At 43.7% G+C, this 19,018-nt stretch overlaps 1 long non-coding RNA gene across 3 annotated transcripts; it reads left to right on the forward strand.

The window, feature by feature from the left end:
• Positions 1 to 18: 18 nt before the first annotated feature.
• LOC106863288 (uncharacterized) lies at positions 19 to 13,480 on the forward strand. Of its 3 annotated transcripts, none has more exons than XR_015799241.1 (3): positions 27 to 466; positions 6,349 to 7,588; positions 11,873 to 13,480. It is a non-coding gene; the product is annotated as an uncharacterized LOC106863288 (long non-coding RNA). The 3 variants fall into 3 exon arrangements; XR_015799242.1 differs by having other exon boundaries at positions 56 to 570; XR_015799240.1 differs by lacking the exon at positions 6,349 to 7,588 and having other exon boundaries at positions 19 to 466.
• The last annotated feature ends 5,538 nt before the right edge of the window (positions 13,481 to 19,018 follow it).

The following is a 19,018-nucleotide window of genomic DNA, read 5'->3' on the forward strand; positions in this document are numbered from 1 at the left end:
CACCCCTCCGGCTGCTCCGCCTCTTATTGGCTACCGAGCTATCCGTCACGGCTAGCCCAAGCGCCCGACACCCCTTGGCGGCAACGACCAGCCCGCCGCGGGCCCCCTCGGCGCCGCTGCGTAACTAACGGGCGAGTGCGCCCGTTCAGCGAGCCGCGACCCTGAGGCGGGAGGGAACAGCTCTGGGATAGGAAAGGAAACACCCCGGGATAGGGTGGGGAGCACCTCGGGGAAGGGAGATGGAGGTTCTGCCAGGATAGGTCAGGAACACCTCAGGGATGGGACGGGGAAGACCTCCGGCGAAGACAGGAGACACAGCGGGATAGGGCCAAATGGCAACAGCGGTACATTGCTGGGAACAGGACAGAGCAGGTGGCAGCGCAGGGACAGGGTGGCTGACAAAACACCGGAACAGAGCAGGGGACATCACCGGGGCGAGAATTAGGAAATGAATCTGCAGAAGAAGGTAAGTTCCATCACGTCAGGATATTTTTTGAGCATCCAAAGGCAACTTCCCTTTGAATATGTCATTAAGAAGCTAACAGGAGGAACTTACTTTACTTCGCAGACGTAAGTAAAAATACTGCTTTCAGACTGTTTGTTTTTCCAATCTATTTCGCCTTTCTGGCAAACATACTTCATACTGTTAGGAAAATTAATCCACAAACACCAGAAGTTTATGTCCAGAAAGGAGACAGATGAGTCCTTTTTGCTTTATTCGAATAAAGAGAGAGGCCATGTGTAGAAATTACTGCGTTGGGACGGTAGGGACAAACTCAGGCGCTCTCTGTATTCTGGTCTTGAAGTTTGCAGTTTATTTCGTAGGGCGTGGGTATGTATAAGGTCCTGCTAGGAACTGAAGCTGCAGCTCAGAGCAGGACGGAGAGAGAGGGATAGAGAAAGAGTAAGAGAAGAGAATGTAAGAGAGTAAGAGCGAAGAGAAGAGAGGAGAATAAGAACGAAGAGAGAGATTTTCCTGTTTACAATACAATAAATCTTCTATGTTGAATATTCTAATTTTCACTAACCAATCTAATACAAGATACAAATTCTCTAACATTTGCATGCAACCTATAGGAATCACTATATTACCATGTTTTACTGCTTTTCTTATCTCTAAATTTTATCTGGGACCCTTCCTGCCATGCCTAGGGAGGATGTCTGCTTGCTTTTTGGTATTCGCAACATCTAACACTATCTAAACAAAGGGGCCTTCAGGCATTCAGTTGCTTTCAGTCACACAGTCGAAAATTGCTATCATTTCTATTTCGCTTATATTTTTCATATTCTCAGTGTCTTTTGCTAGGCACTCGTATTTATAAGGTTTCCCTAATTCATCCTTCCCAACAGCCATGGGGCATTCCCCTGGGCTCTCTCACATTTTTGGAGAACGCAGCTTCCTTTGTATTCTATTTTCCCGGTCACATTTCCCTCACTCTTTCCCCATTGGCTGAGGTATTTCAGAGGTACAGACTTTCTGGAACGCCTGATACCTGAGATTCCCCTCTAATGTATAACCCTCCCTTTTAATTCTTAATTCTTATAGAATTCATAGTTTTTCCCCATTGCTTCTTTCATCTTTCAATATCCAATTTCATTTATCATCAGACCTACAGTTTGTAAAGGCAAATGTCTTTTTCCATTCATCAATCAGTGGAATCCATCCCATTGTTTCTTTTATCTCTTAGTGCTAGTCTTATCTACCAGCAGATCACAGCTCGTTTGTAAAGACAAATCCATCATTCCTCTCAATACTGCTAAGACTAGACTGGCTGAGGCCAATTGGTCGACGTTTAGCAAGGGCGAGTGCTGGGTCCTGCCATTGGGTCACAACAATCCCTGGCAGTGCTACTGGATGGGGCAGTGGCTGGAAGGCTGCCTGGGGAAAAGGGCCTAGGGGAGATGGCTGGCAGAGCTGAACATGGGTTTCTGGAAAATAAAAATCCTAGAAAGAAACTGTTCATTTTATCAACCATGTCAGAAAGAAACCCAGCCAACCAACCAAAAACCCCAAACCTGAGCAAAATCTAAGTTTCAACAGCCATTAAAATGAATTTAAATTGCCACAGCCTAGAAGGAAGACCTTTGGCTTCTACTGTAGGTCACATAGTATTCATTAATTTAGCTGGGGCTCTGAAAAGTGTCATCTATGGTTTCCTTTTTCTTCAATGTTCTTAGAGAAATATTTCTGCTGTTCACTTGTACTAAGAGACAACACCAACAACCTTTTAATTTCATATTGATCTAATTTAATTTTTGTAATGTAGTAACAGCTACTTGGATTCCTTGAAGCTGTCTTTGACTTTGGATGTTGTCACAGCAAGGGTACATGTACATGCTTCTCTTTTGGAGGCTCATAGAGGCTCACACTGTCAGTTCTTCTGTTCCAGAAGCCAAGTATCTCTATTAGTGCATGGCACAGCTGACTTCCTGTTCATCTTCTGTCTCAACGGGGTTTATCCTCACAAGATCCATACCACAGCAACAACCCTGGACACAGACTTTGTTTGGGTTCTGGCTGAACTGTGGCCAGATCTGAGCAGATGCAGAATCTTCTTATACTGAACTGCATAGTACACAAAGTTCCATAGCTTCAGATGTTCGTGATTCTGTTTTTACTGCTTAGCTCTATAAATAGCTTACCTTAGAAGACACTTCACTAGAGATCATATGGCATATTCTTTTTCTCTTCGGGTCTAATATTGTCATATTGCTATGGACTTTTTTACTGGAGCAAGTATCATGGCTTGGCAAAAGCTAGGCACTGCGCCCTAATCCAAAGCCACTGCAGAGCAGATGAAGGAAGGACACCCCCAATTCCAAACCATCCCTAAAAGCCCAGAAACAGGACTTTCCATCTTGAAGAAACAATGAACAATTCAGAATTGCGTGTATAGCTTATATACAAGATGACAAGGAAGACAGTCTGCAAACAGAATTGATGTTTTACAGAGTTTTACTGTGAGTGCCACTCAGGGCAGTTGACACTCGGGAAAGCCATTCTGAGATGGTCCTTGCCATTGTGTTGTAATGATCAGAGATATGAATCTGGACAGAGGAACAGCTGATTTTAAAAATGGATGCTGCTCCAGAAAAACCAGACAAACCGTTCCAAACTTTCCAAACTCAGTGCCTCACAGGCTCAAGCAGGATTTCTCTGGTGCCCAGAAATACCCAGAATTAGGAGTGAGGGAACCATTTGCATTCTATCTTTATGTTCATAACCTGTTTATCACAGGGAAATATGGTCTGTAACCCCACTAATCTGTTCATCCTGCAGTCTTCAGTTTGCTGGTATTTTTACCCTGACTGCACTGTGGGAATGCTGCTTGCTGTCCCAGGGATTAGTTCCTTTCAGGAAACTCCAAATACTCAGGTTCCTCTTTTCTACAGGCAGGAGTGATTTGAGTTGCCAAAAGAGAGGGGGGAAAAGCTATTGCTCAGGAACCTCCCAACACCTGTAAGAAATGTTGATGCCCAGTAGGATTTAGGCTTAGGTGTTGTTCTGAAGCCCACTGAGATAAAAGTTTTCAACACCAGGTCAAGAGCAGAGAGGCAAGTTGGTGGAGCTCTGATGGACTCGGCTGTGGTTTGTAAGGGGAGAAGTGCCTACCTTTCCTTGCCCTGCCCTTCTGCTGTGTCCTGATTTAGGACAAATTTGGGAGGAAACCTCTGAATGAGGTCCCTCTGGAAAAAAAAAATGTAGAGAAGTGGAAACAAAAAAGGAAACTGTTTATTCAACAGGCAACACACCTCCCAGCACAACAATGAACATTATCAAACAGCAAAACCTCTCGCTGTTCCGAGGAGATGACGGATTTAGAAGCGTTCTTTCCATGGGCTGCCCGGCTCACTCAGTCTGTTCTCAGTCCCTCCTGTGCTGGGGAATGCTGCAGCCCAGGCCAGGCCCCGTGGGCCACAGGTGTGAGCTCCCGGTGCTCTTCTGGGTTTTCAGTCCAGAGCAGGTTCAAACAGTTCCAGGAAAACAGAGAAAGGGAAAAAAAAACAGTCCTGGGGGCTTCTCTGCCTCAGCTAGCTGAAAAACTAATCAAGAGCAAAGGAGAGCTCTCTCTCACTGTCCACCGCAGACAACAGAGTCCTTGAGCAGGAATGGGGGGGAGCCAGTGCAGTCTCTGATAACAAATTCTGCACTTCTTCTTCCCCCCCCTTCACTCCTGGAACCAGTCTTAAAGTTGCAGAATTTAATATTCAACACCAACAGAACAGACGATTTGGGGATATGGGCATCATACAGTCACCCCAAGACAGCTGGATGGCACTTTCCGTCCTGACAGAGCTAAGTGGCAGCTGCCTGTCTGTCCCACAACCTGGCAGTAATTCTGAAGCAGTTCTCGACTTGACCATGGTGGACAGCAAATGGGCCTGGGACAAGTGACAGAATCACAGAATCACAGAATTAACGAGGTTGGAAAAAGACCTTTGAGATAATCTAGTCTTACCTATGATCTAATATATCTGTAGCAACTAAACCATGGCGTGACATGTCTCATCTTTTTTTAAACATGTCCAGGGACGGTGACTCCACCACCTCCCTGGGCAGATGATTCCAGCACGCAATCACTCTTTCAGTGAAGAATTTTTTTCTAACATTTAACCTAAACTTCCCCTGGTGCAGCTTAAGACTGTGTCCTCTTGTTCTCTCAGTGGTTGCCTGGGAGAACAGACTCTTCCCCACCTGACTGCATCTACCTTCCAGGTAGTTGTAGAGAGTGACAAGGACATCCCTAAATCTCCTTTTCTCCAGGCTTAAACAGCCCCAGCTCCCTTAGTCATTTCTCAGTCGTTCAACACTCACAGGGCTTGTTGCCCTCCTCTGGACGTCCTCAAGCATCTCAACATCCTCCCTAAACTGAGGGGCTCAGAACTGGACACAGCACTCAAGGTGTGACCTCACCAGTGCCAAGTACAGGGGAAAAATGACGTCCCTGGTCCTGCTGGCCACACAATTCCTGATACAGGCCAGGATGTCATTGGCCTTTTTGGTCACGTGGACACACTGCTGGCTCATGTTCAGTTGGCTCTCAACCAGTACCCCCTTGTCCTTTTCTACCTGGGCACTGTCCAGCTACTCTGTCCCCAGCCTGTAGCATTGTAGGGGATGTTGTGGCCTAAGTGCAGGACTCATTTAGACTTGTTAAGCTTCATCTTATTGGACTCAGCCCATCTATCCAGCCTGTCCAGGTTGCTTTGTAGAGTTCTCCTACACTCCAATGGATTGACACATGCTCCCAGCTTGGTATCATTTTCAAATTTACTGGTGGAGGACTCAATCTCCTCATCTAGATCATCAGTGAAGATATTAAACAGGACTGGCCCCAGCACTGATCCCTAGAGAGCAACACTAGTGACTGGCCACCAGCTGGATGCAGCACCGTTCGCCACCACTCTCTGGGTCTGGCCATCCAGACAGTTCTTAACCCATCAGAGTGCTCCTGTCCAAGCTGTGGGCTGCCAGCTTTTCCAGAAGTATGGTGTGGGAGACAGTGTCAAAGTCCTTGCTGAAGTCCAAATAACATCCTACATTCACTGGGTGGGTTACCTGGTCATAAGAGATCAGGTTGGTCAAACATGACCTACCCCTCCTAAAGCCAGTGCTGGCTGAGTCTGATACCCTGACCATCCTGTAAGTGCCATGTGATGGCACTTAAGATGATCTGTTCTATAATCTTACCAGGTACTGAGGCCAGGCTGACTGGTCTGTAGTTTCCCGAATCCTCCTTCCAGCCCTTCCTGTGCATGGGTGTCACATTGGCCAGCTTCCAGTCAACTGGAACCTCCCCAATGAGCCAGGACTGATGGTAAATGATGGAGAGTGGTTTCACAAGCTCATCTGCCAGCTCCCTCATCACCCTGGGATGGATCCCATCTGGTCCCAAAGATTTATGAGCATTCAAGCAGCTCAGCATTTCTCTGACTGCTTCCTCCTGGGTAACAGGGGGACAATTCTGTTCCCTGACATGATCTACCAATCCAGGAGGACAGTTGTCCTGAGGACAACCTATCTTTCTGTTGAAAACTGAGGTACTGAAGGTGTTCAGTACCCCTGCCTTTTCCTCATCAATAGTTACTGAATTCCCTCCCACATCTAATAGAGAACAGAGGATCCTTACCTCCTTACCTTACCTTCCTTACCAGAAGGTCATTACCCTTCCTTTTGCTATTAACGTATTTATAAAAATATTTTTATTGTCCTTCACAGAAGTTGCCAGTTTGAGTTCTAACTGGGCTTTTGACTCTTTTTTTTCTTTTCTACATGCCCTAGCTATCCCCTAAAACGTTTGCTATCTCTCCTTCCAAAGGTGATACACCCTTCTTTTCTTTCCTTAGCCCCATCAAGAGTTCCTTGCCCATCCAGGCTGGTCGTTTGTCTCGTCAACTCATCTTTTGCCACAGAGGAGCAGTCTGTTCTTGTGCCTTCAAAATTTCTGTTTTAAAGCATGCCCATCCTTCCTTTGTGAGAATGTTTTTAGAGGAAAATGGACATGTAGTGAATGAGCCAGGAAGGGGATATGAATGCTTTTATGAGCCTGAGCAAGGCCTGTAGTTTTGCCCTTGAAGTCACCATGGAAAAGATAAGGACAGCTGTTGCTTAACAGCTGTTAGGTTATAAGGGGCAAGACAAGAAGAGCTGAATGTGATAGATGAATGCCAAGAAACTCTGAAGTCAATGAAAAATAGAAAAGCCCACATGTTTGCCTTGTGCAAGAAGACTTTCACCAATGATAAGTTGCAAGATCGCATGTAGGGATAGAGAAATTATGTATTAGGGTTAGAAGAGAGCAATAAAGTGGCATTTGCTTGATTCATATTGGAACATGCAGTGTCCAGGTCTTTATCTTCTCAGATAGTGACCTCGGTGTGCTAATGAGCTGTGCAGCCCAGAATTGTTTGGCAGGTAAAACAGCAGCTTGGGAACAGAGGAAGAGCTCCAAAGAAGGTACACTGGCCAGATTACAGCTCAGTGGGACTGAGACTCGGGCAAATTGGAGGACGATTCACTATGCTAAGAAGAACATATGTTGCAACAGGAACACCCTTGTGAGGTGAGCTGAGAAAGGAGATGGGCCAGAATGTCTCTCAGGAGGAGCAAGCAATAGTGAGTCTTCTCCTGCATATACTATCTAAAAGAGGAATTAAATGCGATGAGAGTACTCTCCCTAGACTGTTGATTTGGTGCAGTTAATGGATTCCCCGTGGATGCTCAGACCACATCTCATATGGAAACCTGGGATGTGGCCAGGAAGGTTTTGTGCGTTGAAGTGAGTAACGAGACTATGATGAGAAGGACTGCCCGGAATCCAACAGAAAGCAAAATGCCAACACAGCTAAAAAGTCAGGTTGTTGTTGTTCACTGGATGTAAAAACAACAGAACTGTATTGGTCTCCCGGGCTGGGAGGCCCCCTCGGCTTGTCAGAGCTCTCTTGCCTCCTCCAGAGCCCTGCATGACTCGGTTTCCCTCAGTGCGGTGTGCCCCCCGCCACCGACGCCTGCTGCAGAGCAGCTGACTGGCTCCATTTGCTGAAGCTATGATGCACCGTTATCGGAATGCCTAAAAGACACATTGAAGTACGTTTGTTAAACTTCACCTTGTGTTTTAGTGAACTGTGATTTTTAACAAGAGTTACTGGAGACATTTAAAGTTATCTGTGTGAATGTAACATGGCAAGATCTAGTTTCTTTAACAGAAATGCTGATAAAATTTACCATATGAAACTACACTAAATTGACACTGGTTCTTTGCTAGGTTATGATTTAGAAACTTGCATACCTAAAAATATTTACAGGTGGATAATGTTTATGCCCCCTTAATTCCGAGGACTTTTCCTCACAAATGTTTTAAGTAAATGCTAGTTGAACAGCAGTCTTCCAGCCTGGACTGAAGAGCAATTGACACAGTTCGCCATTTGCCCACTCAGACTAGGGCAGCCCCACTAGCTCCAGGGCAAACCTGTGCCAAGAGTGGCCTCTTCCCAAGATCTAGGGAACTCGGGATAGAGGTAGAGCTCCAAGCTATTGCTGTGGCGGCACCAGTCCGAAGGAGAGTAAAGAGCGCGAGAGAGTCTTTTTGTAGATCCAAGGGTAAGGTTTATTGGAAAGGGATAGGAAACCAGCTGGGGTCGGGGAAGAGGAACCACAAAAGGCAGGAAGAATGCTTGTGCAACTACTTAAATAGGGGTTTGCCCCCATGGGAGGGTACAACTCGCCAACAAATCAGAGTAGCCCAGGGGTGTAACACAAGGCAGGGCTACAACTGCACTTAACCAATAAGGGAAGAGCATAGGTGGAGACCACAAAACATAGCCAATGGTATACATATGGGGGAATGATGGACACTGAACTTTCTGGAAGAAAGGGAGGGGCCAAGGGGGATTGACATCTGTGTGGGAAGGGATTAGGGTGACAGGCAGGGAAGAATCTGGAATTATAGGAGGCATTTGGGGATAACAGACAAGGGTGGAGGCAGGAAGGGGAGAGACTAAAACATGTTAAACCAGGGGGGAACAACCTAGGAATGAACCATTGCAAAACTGGGTATAACCTGAATTAATACGAAATAAAATAATATGCCATGACAAGCAATTATCTAGGTTCTATAACCTTGAATTTTATCTACCACAGTTATTTGAAGCTCAGTTATAATTGCACAGAGTGGGCAGACAATATTGTGTTAATTTTGCCCATTTGCTTGGTTTTTACCTTACAAATTTAGTAAGGTAATTTCATTGTGCATCCTTTTTGCCATAAAATATATGTGTCAACATTTTAATTGTGTATATCTGTTAGTGAAATTCAATTCTGCTGTACAGACAATCTTGAGAAGCTGCACTATAGCCGTGGAACGGGGTTTTTACGTGGAAATAAGATACACAACTACATGGCCGTCTTTCATGATAGCAAGAAAGAGACAAGTTGTATTGGTTTGAAAGCAAAACCAGCGCGAGACTCCAAGTCAGTAATACAATTTAATAGGAAAAAAGAGAAAAAATAAAATACATGTAATAATACAAAAGAAAAACCACCGACAGAGTCAGAATACAACCTGACACCCTGTCAGTCAGGGTGTTAGTAGCAGTCCGTATAAATATGGTGGCTGCAGTCCTCCTGGATGACAGATGTGGTTCAGTTGAAGCAGTGCTCCTGTAGGGGGGTACAGTTTTCTTCCGAAGGTCCAGCGATGATGTGGAAAAGGTCTGACATTCCTCTGGGATCCAGTGGAAAGGGCTGCCTTTGCGTTCCAAACCCCAGTTTTTTGTCTAGGTAGGAAAGGATTGGCTCCTCTCCCTGGCTGGAGCATCTCCCAATGGGATGATGTAATCTTATCAGTCATACAGTAGGACTTAATGGCCCATTAACAGAATATATCTTCTGGAGGAAGGATGGGTTGTGAAAAGATAATGATGATCATCCCCCTGATTTTATCAGATGGCACATCAGCAGAAGATATCTCCCACAGAGATAAGGATCACCACCCCTCCCACATTTCAACAGATGATGATAGAATACACATTTTTGCATTGTACCTCAGGACACAAGTTTATTCAGAAACACCCTTGGTTTCATATCATGACTCGCAATTCCAAGAGTAGAAAAAAGATGATTGGTTCAGAGAGAAGACACCTCATTCCCAGGGCCTGGCCACGCACCACAACAGGTGTTCTATCTTGTTATTAATTCCTTTTTATTTTGACCAAATTATCACCCAGGGAGAAATTCTCTCTAGCCTTGAGCTGGACCAGCTTATTGGCTGGGAACAGAGCTGAAAAGCTCCAGCCTGGAATATTTTTCAGGCTGTAATTTTCTTACTTTCTCAATAGGTGTCCAGACACTGCGCCAAGATCCACACTGTTGTCATTTTTGTTTCAGTGAAGCTGCACTTTAAAAACTCTTAGTGAACTTATACTTGCACCAGGAAAATCCTTACAACAAATGAGTATTTTCAGTGATATTTGCAGCTGCCATAAGCTGTTCTCAAAACTGAATTACATGAAATTACAGTATACTTACCACACCTTTATAATCCCTCCAGTAAATCTATGTTGCTGCTATTTCAAATACAGATTGTTCGAATTTTCAGTAACTTTCTTGTAATGATAGAGTCAAAATGAGTTTTAGGTGATATTATTTTTTAGCTCTGTTATGTTTTCATTTACTACAAATTAAGTGTTGCTATGACTAAGCAAAGTTAAGCTCCAATATTGTCAGATTTGAGTTGAGTTCTGTTAATTTAATCAAGGTTAAGTTCTATTTGGTTAATTTTGTTAAGTTTAGTTTCTGACAAGTTTGAATGTTACTGGGTTTGGACAAAGTCAAGTTTAATTGTTCTTCTCTTTAAACTGTTTTATGTTCTATTCCAGTTTTATTAAGATCAATTTATGTTCGGTATTAATACTGATAACTTTGAGTTCTCTTAAGTATGCTTTTTGTTCTACTGAAGTGCTGATTAAGCTACATTCTCTTGTGAGCCTGATAAAAGGATGGGTTGGCTAGTCAGGAGATGATCCTGAGAAAGAAGGAACTGAAGGTACTGAAGGAACGCTTCAAAAGGACTGGAGGACTGACCAAATGGGAGAGAGACTTGCTGTGAGGTCAGTTAGAGGTGGCAAGAAAATACTTGCAGTCATATTCCGCCAGGAAATAACTTGACCTCAGAGTCTGCAAAGGAAACCTACGGTGGGAGTTTGCTGCAGTCAAAGTCTCTGATTAGTCAGAATCAGCTGACTTATAATGAAGAATAAGCCAGGACCTTTTCGATAAGAATCTGTGTCTTGATTAATTTCTATCTCAAATGCAAGGTCTGCTACAACACTATTGATTGCATAGTGTGAATTTACCGATTTTATAATAGGCATAATTCATAAGATATTAATGTTGTATTTATTGCTGGCTTTTTAATATGTTTTAACACCTCTTGGTGTAATTATCTATGAGACGTGTCATTTTCAGGATCATTATTTATTGTTCTCTAGTTGCATATGCATCTCCTTTATCCAGGCTCTGTTGTCTCATGATTTTCAGTATTTTCAGAGTTCTAAGAAACAATATCTGAGCTTTGTTGAAAACTTCCCCTAAACTTGTTGTCTTGGGAGAGAGGACAGACCACAGATGCAATCCAAATAATTTCTTACAGAAGCACTCCAGCAGTGTGCTGCCTTTGAGACATCTCTATCCTAAAGGAAACTTCAGAGGGAACCAGCTTTTGGATGGGTTTGATTAGTCTCTCACCCCAAGACCTTTACTTATAACTTCTATTCTTGAGAGTCTTGTTTTTAAAATGTGTCAGGGAATTCTCTTCCAATTAGGGCCTAGGCTCTGGCCACACCCTGGCTCTACCTGGATGGGAAACTGCCAACAGATCCAGGTGTTTTCTGCATCAAAATAATATTCAAGTCACTTTGGCTTGGCAGTTCGACCCAATACATGACAGCTGGACCTATTTTTGAAGTGAGAATAATTTTTCAAAGATGATTATCCAGTTCTTCACTGATTTGAGGTTTATCAGCTGTTGTAGGCACTGGGATGATGGTACAATGTTTTAGTGCTTGGTAGTCATCTAATTTCACATGTGTTATTGATTGTGCGTATTATCTGACTAATTCCTGGTTTCTTGTTCCCTGCAAATATTCTTTGGCTTTGATGTTTCTTCATGCTCATAACAAAAGACAGGCATCTTATTTTAAAAAAAGGGGGGGGGGGAATTTATTGCTTTAAGAATTCAAATAATGCAATATTTACATTAGAAATTTGGAAAAAAGATGATCAAATCTAAATCCCAATTGAGTGTATAACAGCAAAGCCTAATTGATTCATTAAATTAAAGAGAAGGTATGCCTTGTGTTTTATCATCAACAGGTTCGAAGTAGTCACCTGTTCATTTGATCAGACACCAATTGCCTCTGAAAAAATGAGGCCCAGCGAGAAGAGAAATAACCTAATCACCATGCAGCCTTCATGGCCAGAACAGGAACAGAAGTAGGACCGCCAAGACTTAGCTGTGTCTGCAAACTACAGAGGCAAAAAAGCCGTATGTCATCATCACAATATCATGTTCCTACTAACCTTCAGTTATTCCCTGTTCCAGGATCCAAGAGGACATTCAGTGATGTCAAAGATCAACATTTCCAGCTAATGGGCTATTTGGACTTTAAAACAATAGTCGTTTATTTCCATTTCCCTAGGACACATTGGACATTATTCTTTTGTTTTCTCATGCTGTGAAACCCTGGGTCAGTGATAGAATTTGCTAAGTTTTGTTGATTGTAATTGGTCTTTTATGTATCTTATCCGATATCTAGCAGATAGCCAGTGATAACCTTAATGAAATAATACCCTTACAAGGGCAAGCTGTTTTGACATCAGAACATATGAGCCTTTTTAAAATTAATGAAAAGGGGGAGATGTCATAGACAAGTAAAAGAATTATAAAAGAAAGGCCTGATGAAATCAGCCTTGCTCTGCTACATTGCCAAAGCTAGCCTGTCACTTCTTTGAAGTGCAGTTACAAGTTCCCATGTGAAGCTATTTTGAGAGTGAGAGTTCATTAACACAACAATCTATTCTGAGGGTGAAAAACAAATGCACCTGCAATAAACAAGAACTCTGTCTCATGGGAATCAGTGAACAAAATATGTAAAGTAACCAAGAACAGAGGAATAAAATAGACAAGTAAAATATCTTTTACTAACCAACAGAGAAGATGCTATTTAATAAAATGCAATTGCAGCAGCATTGCAGCAAAAGATCAGCTAGAATGCTGAAAAATTATTGTGATGATTCCTTTACCTTATTTAGTCGTGCAGACCAAGTAGCAAGTGCAATATTTCTACCTGGCTTAGCTGTGGCTAAGGGTTTGCGTGGTTTGGAAAAAAATGGTTTTCTGGGTGGGAAAAACAGCAAATAAAACTTCAGAGTTATTGTCAATGTTGGCAACAGACACTAATATAATTAGACATGCTACTGAATCATGGTTTTAAAAAAGTTAGAATTTTTGCTAAGAGTAGAAGTAGTTTCCATGACCAAGATGTAAGCTAGGTAGGTAAATGGTAGGTTAATAATTACTAGATGCTTAGGCTAGAGCTAATTGGTATAATTATCTGCTATTATAAATTTACGTACAGAAGAACGTAAAATAAGTAAACTGTTAACCATGAAGCATGGGGCCTTGGATCATGCCAGAGGGTCACAGAGACTTGATGAAGACTCTCCTGACTTCATCCTTTGAGACCACTGACCCATTTTGAGACCACCGACCCAATTCAAGAGAAGAACTGCGCACGCGTGAAGGACGAATGGGCTCATTTTAATATGGGATGGGAGGTGCTGGGGTTATGCATATGTATTGTATGTAAGATCTTGGGGAATAAATAGATGGCAAAGAACCTTGTTCAGCACGGTCACGCCTCTCGGAGGTGACTCCAGTGCTGCCCGCCGGTGAATAAACATACCACTATCTAACTTTAATTAGTTAGAGGGTCTTTGTCCGTGATTACTGTTTTTTTTAATGATTCACTACTTTGCAGAATAGGGCTGCTATTGATTTTTTGTTGCTAGCTCACGGTTGTGGATGTGAGGACTTTGACAGAATGTGCTTCATGGCTTTGGATAGTCACTCTGAATTTATTCACATGAAAATCCAGGAACTGCAGCAACTAACTTTAAAGACACAAATGGATGTGGGATTTTTTGGACTCGATCATGTATTCAGTGGATGGGATTTGAGTGAGTGGCTTAAAGGGTTGTTGAAGACAGCTATTTTGGTATTGTTAATGATGTGCTTATGCTCCTTTTACTGCCTTGTTTACTGCAGCTTTTGCAAAAGTCGGTGAAGGCAGTGTTCGTAGCAAAAAAACAAAAAAGGGGAATTGTGGGAATGTTTTTAGAGGAAAATGGACATGTAGTGAATGAGCCAGGGAAGGGATATGAACCTTTTATAAGTCTGAACAAGGCCTATAGCTTTGCCCTTGAAGTCACCATGAAAAAGAGATAAGAAGGACAGCTGTTGATTAAAAAGAAAAGGGGTGAGACAAGAAGAGCTGAATGTGATAGATGAATGCCAAGAAACTCTGAAGTCAATGAAAAATAGAAAAGCCCGCATGTTTACCTTGTGCAAGAAAGCTTTAAGCGATGATAAGTTGCAAGATCACATGCAGGGATAGAGAAATTATGTATTAGGGATAGAAGAGAGCAGTAAAGCGGCATTTGCTTGATTCATATTGGAACGTGCAGTGCCCACTTCTTTATCTTCTCATTCCTTTATTCTTAAGGGCTGCTTCCTAAGGAACTCTCTGACTAAATCTCTTCAATAGGCCAAAGTCTGCCCTCTGGAAGTCCAGTGTGTAAGTTTTATTGATGTTTCACCAAGTATCAAGAACTCTCTAATTTCATGATCACTGTGCCCTAGATGGCCTTCAACCACCACATCTCCTACCAGCCCATCTCTGTTTGCAAACAGCAGATCTAGCGTAGTCTCTCTCCTGGTAGGCTCGCTCACCAGCTGTGACATGAAGCTGTTTTGAGTTCCCAGCAGATGTCTGTTAGCTTAAAGTCACCTTCAAGAACAAGAGCTGGCAATCTTGAAATGTCCTCCAGCTGTTTGTAGAATAAGTTATCCACCTCTTCTTCCTGGTTGGGTGGCCTAAAACAGAGTCCCACCCAAGGTGGTAGCCTTATTAGCCTTCCCCCCTGATTCTTACCCACAGGCTCTCAAATTTATTTGTCATTAGTTTCAATTTCCATGGTGTCAAGAACCTTCTTAATATAGTCACCCCTCCACCTCTTCTCCATTTCCTGTCTCTGTGCTGCAAGAGCTTATAGCCATCCATTGCAGCACTCCAGTTATGTGCGTTGTCCCACTATGTTTCCGTGATGATGAAATGCATGTTATGCTACACCATGACTTCCAGCTCCTCTTGTTTGTTACCTATGCTGCATGCATTAGTGTACATGCACTTCAACTGGCCTGCTGATTTGACCCTTGACTCTGGCTTATCACCCTTGATCTTGTTTCTGGAGCGCCTAGTTGCATCCCCTTCCCCCTTCAAACTTAGTGTAAAGCCCTCATAATGAGTTATGCCAATTAATGGGCTAGAATCTTTTTGCCCTTAAATAGATGGAGCCTATCTGGATCTAGCAGGCCAGGTGCCACAAAAGTTGCCCCGTAATCAAAGAATCCAAAATTCTGCTGATGACACCAGCCTTCAAGCCACATTTGTTCCCACCACTGAAGGGATTGAGCAGAACACCACCTGTGCTCCTGCCCCATCAACCACTTGACCCAGAGCCCTGAAGTCCCTTTTAACTGCCCTGGTGCTCTTCTTTTCAATCTCATCACTGCCAGCCTGTAGTATCAGCAGTGGGTAATAATCAGAGGGCTCCCTGAATCAGCCCAGGGAGTCTCCTGGCGACATGCCTTACCCAGGCCCCAGGGAGGCAGCAGACGTTCCTGTGGGACGGGTCTGGTTGACATACAGGGCCCTTTGTTCCCCTCAGAAGGGAGTCACCTACTACGACTACTCTTCTTTTGAATGCTAGAGGCAGTGATGTCTGACAGATGAAGTGTAATTGGGAGGCTCTCCAGGCAGATTATTTTCTTCTATGTCATCTGACTGACCCTCTGGATCCAGGGCCTCATACCTATTCTGAAGTGGCATCCGGGTAGGTGATGGGGGTTGGGAAGAATTTTTATTACCTTCCTGAGCAGGGAGCCATTTCCACTCCCCTTCATCAACAAGGTCTCTTCCTACTGCCTGATGGTAGGAGGCATGGGAGTCCTCTGACTTCTCTCAGGGCTGGAAGGGTGAAACTCCACCAGTCTGTTTCCCTTTCACTTTCCCTAATACTCCTTAGTTTTTCTACTTCCTCCCTAAGCACAGACACCAGATATCATTCACCTGTTTTGCACTGCAGGCACGCATCTTTTACACCATCCCCTGGTACTACTGACTCAAATACACCATACAGGAAGGGGTCTGGACAGATGCATCCTTCTTGGAGCATTCTGTTTGGGTTGGTACACTTTTGCTAACTATAGCTTTTGATCATTTAGCAGCCATTGCTGAAGAAAACAACACCAAAACCAACAACAACAACAAAACCCCCCACCAACCAAAATCAAGCTAAATAAAATAAAAATACCACTAGCAGTAGGATGCCTGCAATCTGGCCCATTTGCCCTGCCTGCACAAACTGCTGTGCAGACTGCCATGCTACGCCCTCAGAATCATGCCACACCTTCAGAACCATGCCACACCCTCAGAGCCGTGCCACTCTCATGTTTGCCTGGTCCTGTTGGCCGTGCTCCCTAGAGCCTTCTTTTAATTGCCCCTCTGATGACTGGAGGAAGCCCCGCCCTGTGCCTGAATGGCTAGCAAGAACGTCCCACTCAGCGTCAGAAACTTCTACAATCAGGGCTTGGTGGCAGAAACCTCTAGGAGTGGAGCAGGAGAGATAAGCTACATCCTCTCTGAAGTTCACAGTGAGTCCCACACAGCCCCCTTCTTCCCACAGCCAATTCTCTGACCACTTGTCTGGGACTAGTTTCAGAGGCTTCCTTCATGTCTTGGTTCAGAGACAAGTTTAGGGGAACACTCTGGAATTAATGTTTCCTCTAACAAAAAATGAGGCTGCAACAACTCCTCCCTGCCAATGAATAAATGTACACTAGTGGAGGAAAGTGAAAAAAACCTAACCATTTATTGGAGAGGCAACAGAGCATGGGAAAAAAATATGCAAAGACTAGATAGTGAATTGTCAGAACCTTACCTGCACCACTCTACCCTCCCCAAATGCACACATATCTGCACTGAATCAAAAAATAAACAAACCAAAATGCCAGGAAAAGAAAAGAAAAAAAACAATTGCTGACTACATGGCAGGGAGGAGGGGAAAAAAAATGGCAACGGCTTTTGTCTCTGGTATTATGGGTAAAATTTGGTCAATGTTTGTTGCAAGTTAAGGTTGTTAATTTTCTAAGTTAATTGTTGCCCTGTTGTGATTTTATGAAGAAGTTCATAGTTTTTGAAGTTAATTGAAATGTTATAATGAATTAAATTAATGTTTGTTAAACTTTTAAAGGGGTCCAGGATGATGTGTAAGTTGTTCCCGAGGGGTGTGGTAACACCTTGAGAGTGAAGTCAGCACTGTGACATCAGTGCCACGAGACGTGATTGGTACAAGGAGTGGTCCAATCATTTGACGCCCTGAGAGAATGTTTGGACAGGAATGAACAGTACGAAGGACCAATGAGAGCCCCAAAAATGGACCAATCACCACAAGGATCCCAATCCCACCAATCCTGGACCCAAAGAGGTTATAAAAGGGAGTGTCAGACTTCTGCTCCGTGTTCTTCTGTGGAGCTCGTTTCCAAGGGAGCGTTCAGTGTGTCAGAGGTGTGACACATCGTATTGTTTCCTGCTTGTTGCAAGGGGACTGGGGCTTATCTCGGCTCCTCCGTCTTCTATAGCTAATACAAGAGTGCCAGACTCTTTACAAAAGAGTCTCTGCTCTGTTTGTAACAAGCGAGTAACTCTTAGATAAAAGCTCTGGCCTCCATCGTAATATCAGGGGAGAAAAATAACCAAAAGTTTCATGCATCTGTTCAGGAAAAAAATCAGATGGGAAACCTGGTGAATCTCTGTTGCTGGCCTTCTCTTCACAGCAGATGAAGCTGGTGGTTTTAGGGTCCTCTCTTTCACTGGGTCAGCTTTTCTGAGGTCTGGGGCTGGGATGGAGTGGCTGCTCAGGTCCCCACCAGTCCCCTGCTTATCCCATCAATAGTCTTCCTTGGCATCACACCAAACAAACTGAACAGTTCAGGAAAAAAACAAAGGCCACCAAAGGATGATTGTCACAGTCTCCAAGGCCAAGGAATGGGAAAAAGCCTATTTTGCCTAAGCTAACAAAAAACCAAGCAACAAAGAGAGCTCAGTCCACCCAGCACCATGGATGTTTGGGGAGCAAGGCTTTGAAAGAGCTAGTGCAAGAGCCCCAAGGATCCCCCCTGCTTTGGGCCCACCTTAAAGCTACAGCAGCTTTTTTTGGGCATAGAGCAGACAATCATGGGGATAGGAAACCACCCCAAGACACTCCACCACCATTTCTGGCCTCCTGCCCAACATCATTCTACTTCAGTATTTTTACCACCAGGTAAAACTGAATGGACTCTGAAAGAACAAGACAGGAATGCAGAAAAGATCCAAGGATGGAGCAGCTCTCATCTGAGGAAAGGCCAAGAGAGCTTGTTCAGCCTGCAGAAGAGCAGGCCCTGGGAAGAGCTTATTCCCACCCTTAAAGACATCATGGGAGCTTCTAAGAAAAATGAGGAGACAGCTTTTAGCAGGGCATGTTGCAATATGACCAGGCAAAATGATTTCAAACTAGAAGACAGTCAGTTCAAATTGGGTCTAAGGAAGAATTTGTTTATGAGAAGGGGAGTGAAACACTGGTATAGGTTGCCCAGAGAGTTGCTGAGTGCCTCACTCAAGGTCAGGTTGAATGGGGCTCTGAGCAACCTGATCTACTTGAAGAAGTCCCTGGCAGGTTAATGGCAGGCAGGCTGGACTAGATGACCTTCACAGTTCCAACACAAAAATCAGTTTAAGATCCTACTTTGTTTTCATTGGAAAAGCACCAAGATAGGACATCAATCTGAGAGGAGGCCACCTGATGCATTGGAGTGTAGCTCAGGAGCAAACCTTACACCAGACAATTGTGTTGCCTGCAGCTGCTCTGCAGTTTATCTGCAGGAGTTCTTTAGCTGACCCTTGCCTGTCCCAGACTATTATTTATAATATTAGACATAATAATTGTTTATAATATGCAATTATTTATCCGGGATAATCTATGGGCAAGAACAGGACCTTGCTTTATTTTGAGACTTCTTCTGTGTTGCACTTTCCTTTTAAGAATATTGCTCAGTTTTCAGCATAGCTGAAGGCTTCAGTAGCCCTCACCTGCATCTGCTCCACATAATATGATGGGATGTTGCCCTTAGTCCCACTA

The sequence above is a fragment of the Sturnus vulgaris genome, chromosome Z (assembly GCF_052056855.1).
Source record: "Sturnus vulgaris isolate bStuVul1 chromosome Z, bStuVul1.hap1, whole genome shotgun sequence".
NCBI lineage: Eukaryota > Metazoa > Chordata > Aves > Passeriformes > Sturnidae > Sturnus > Sturnus vulgaris.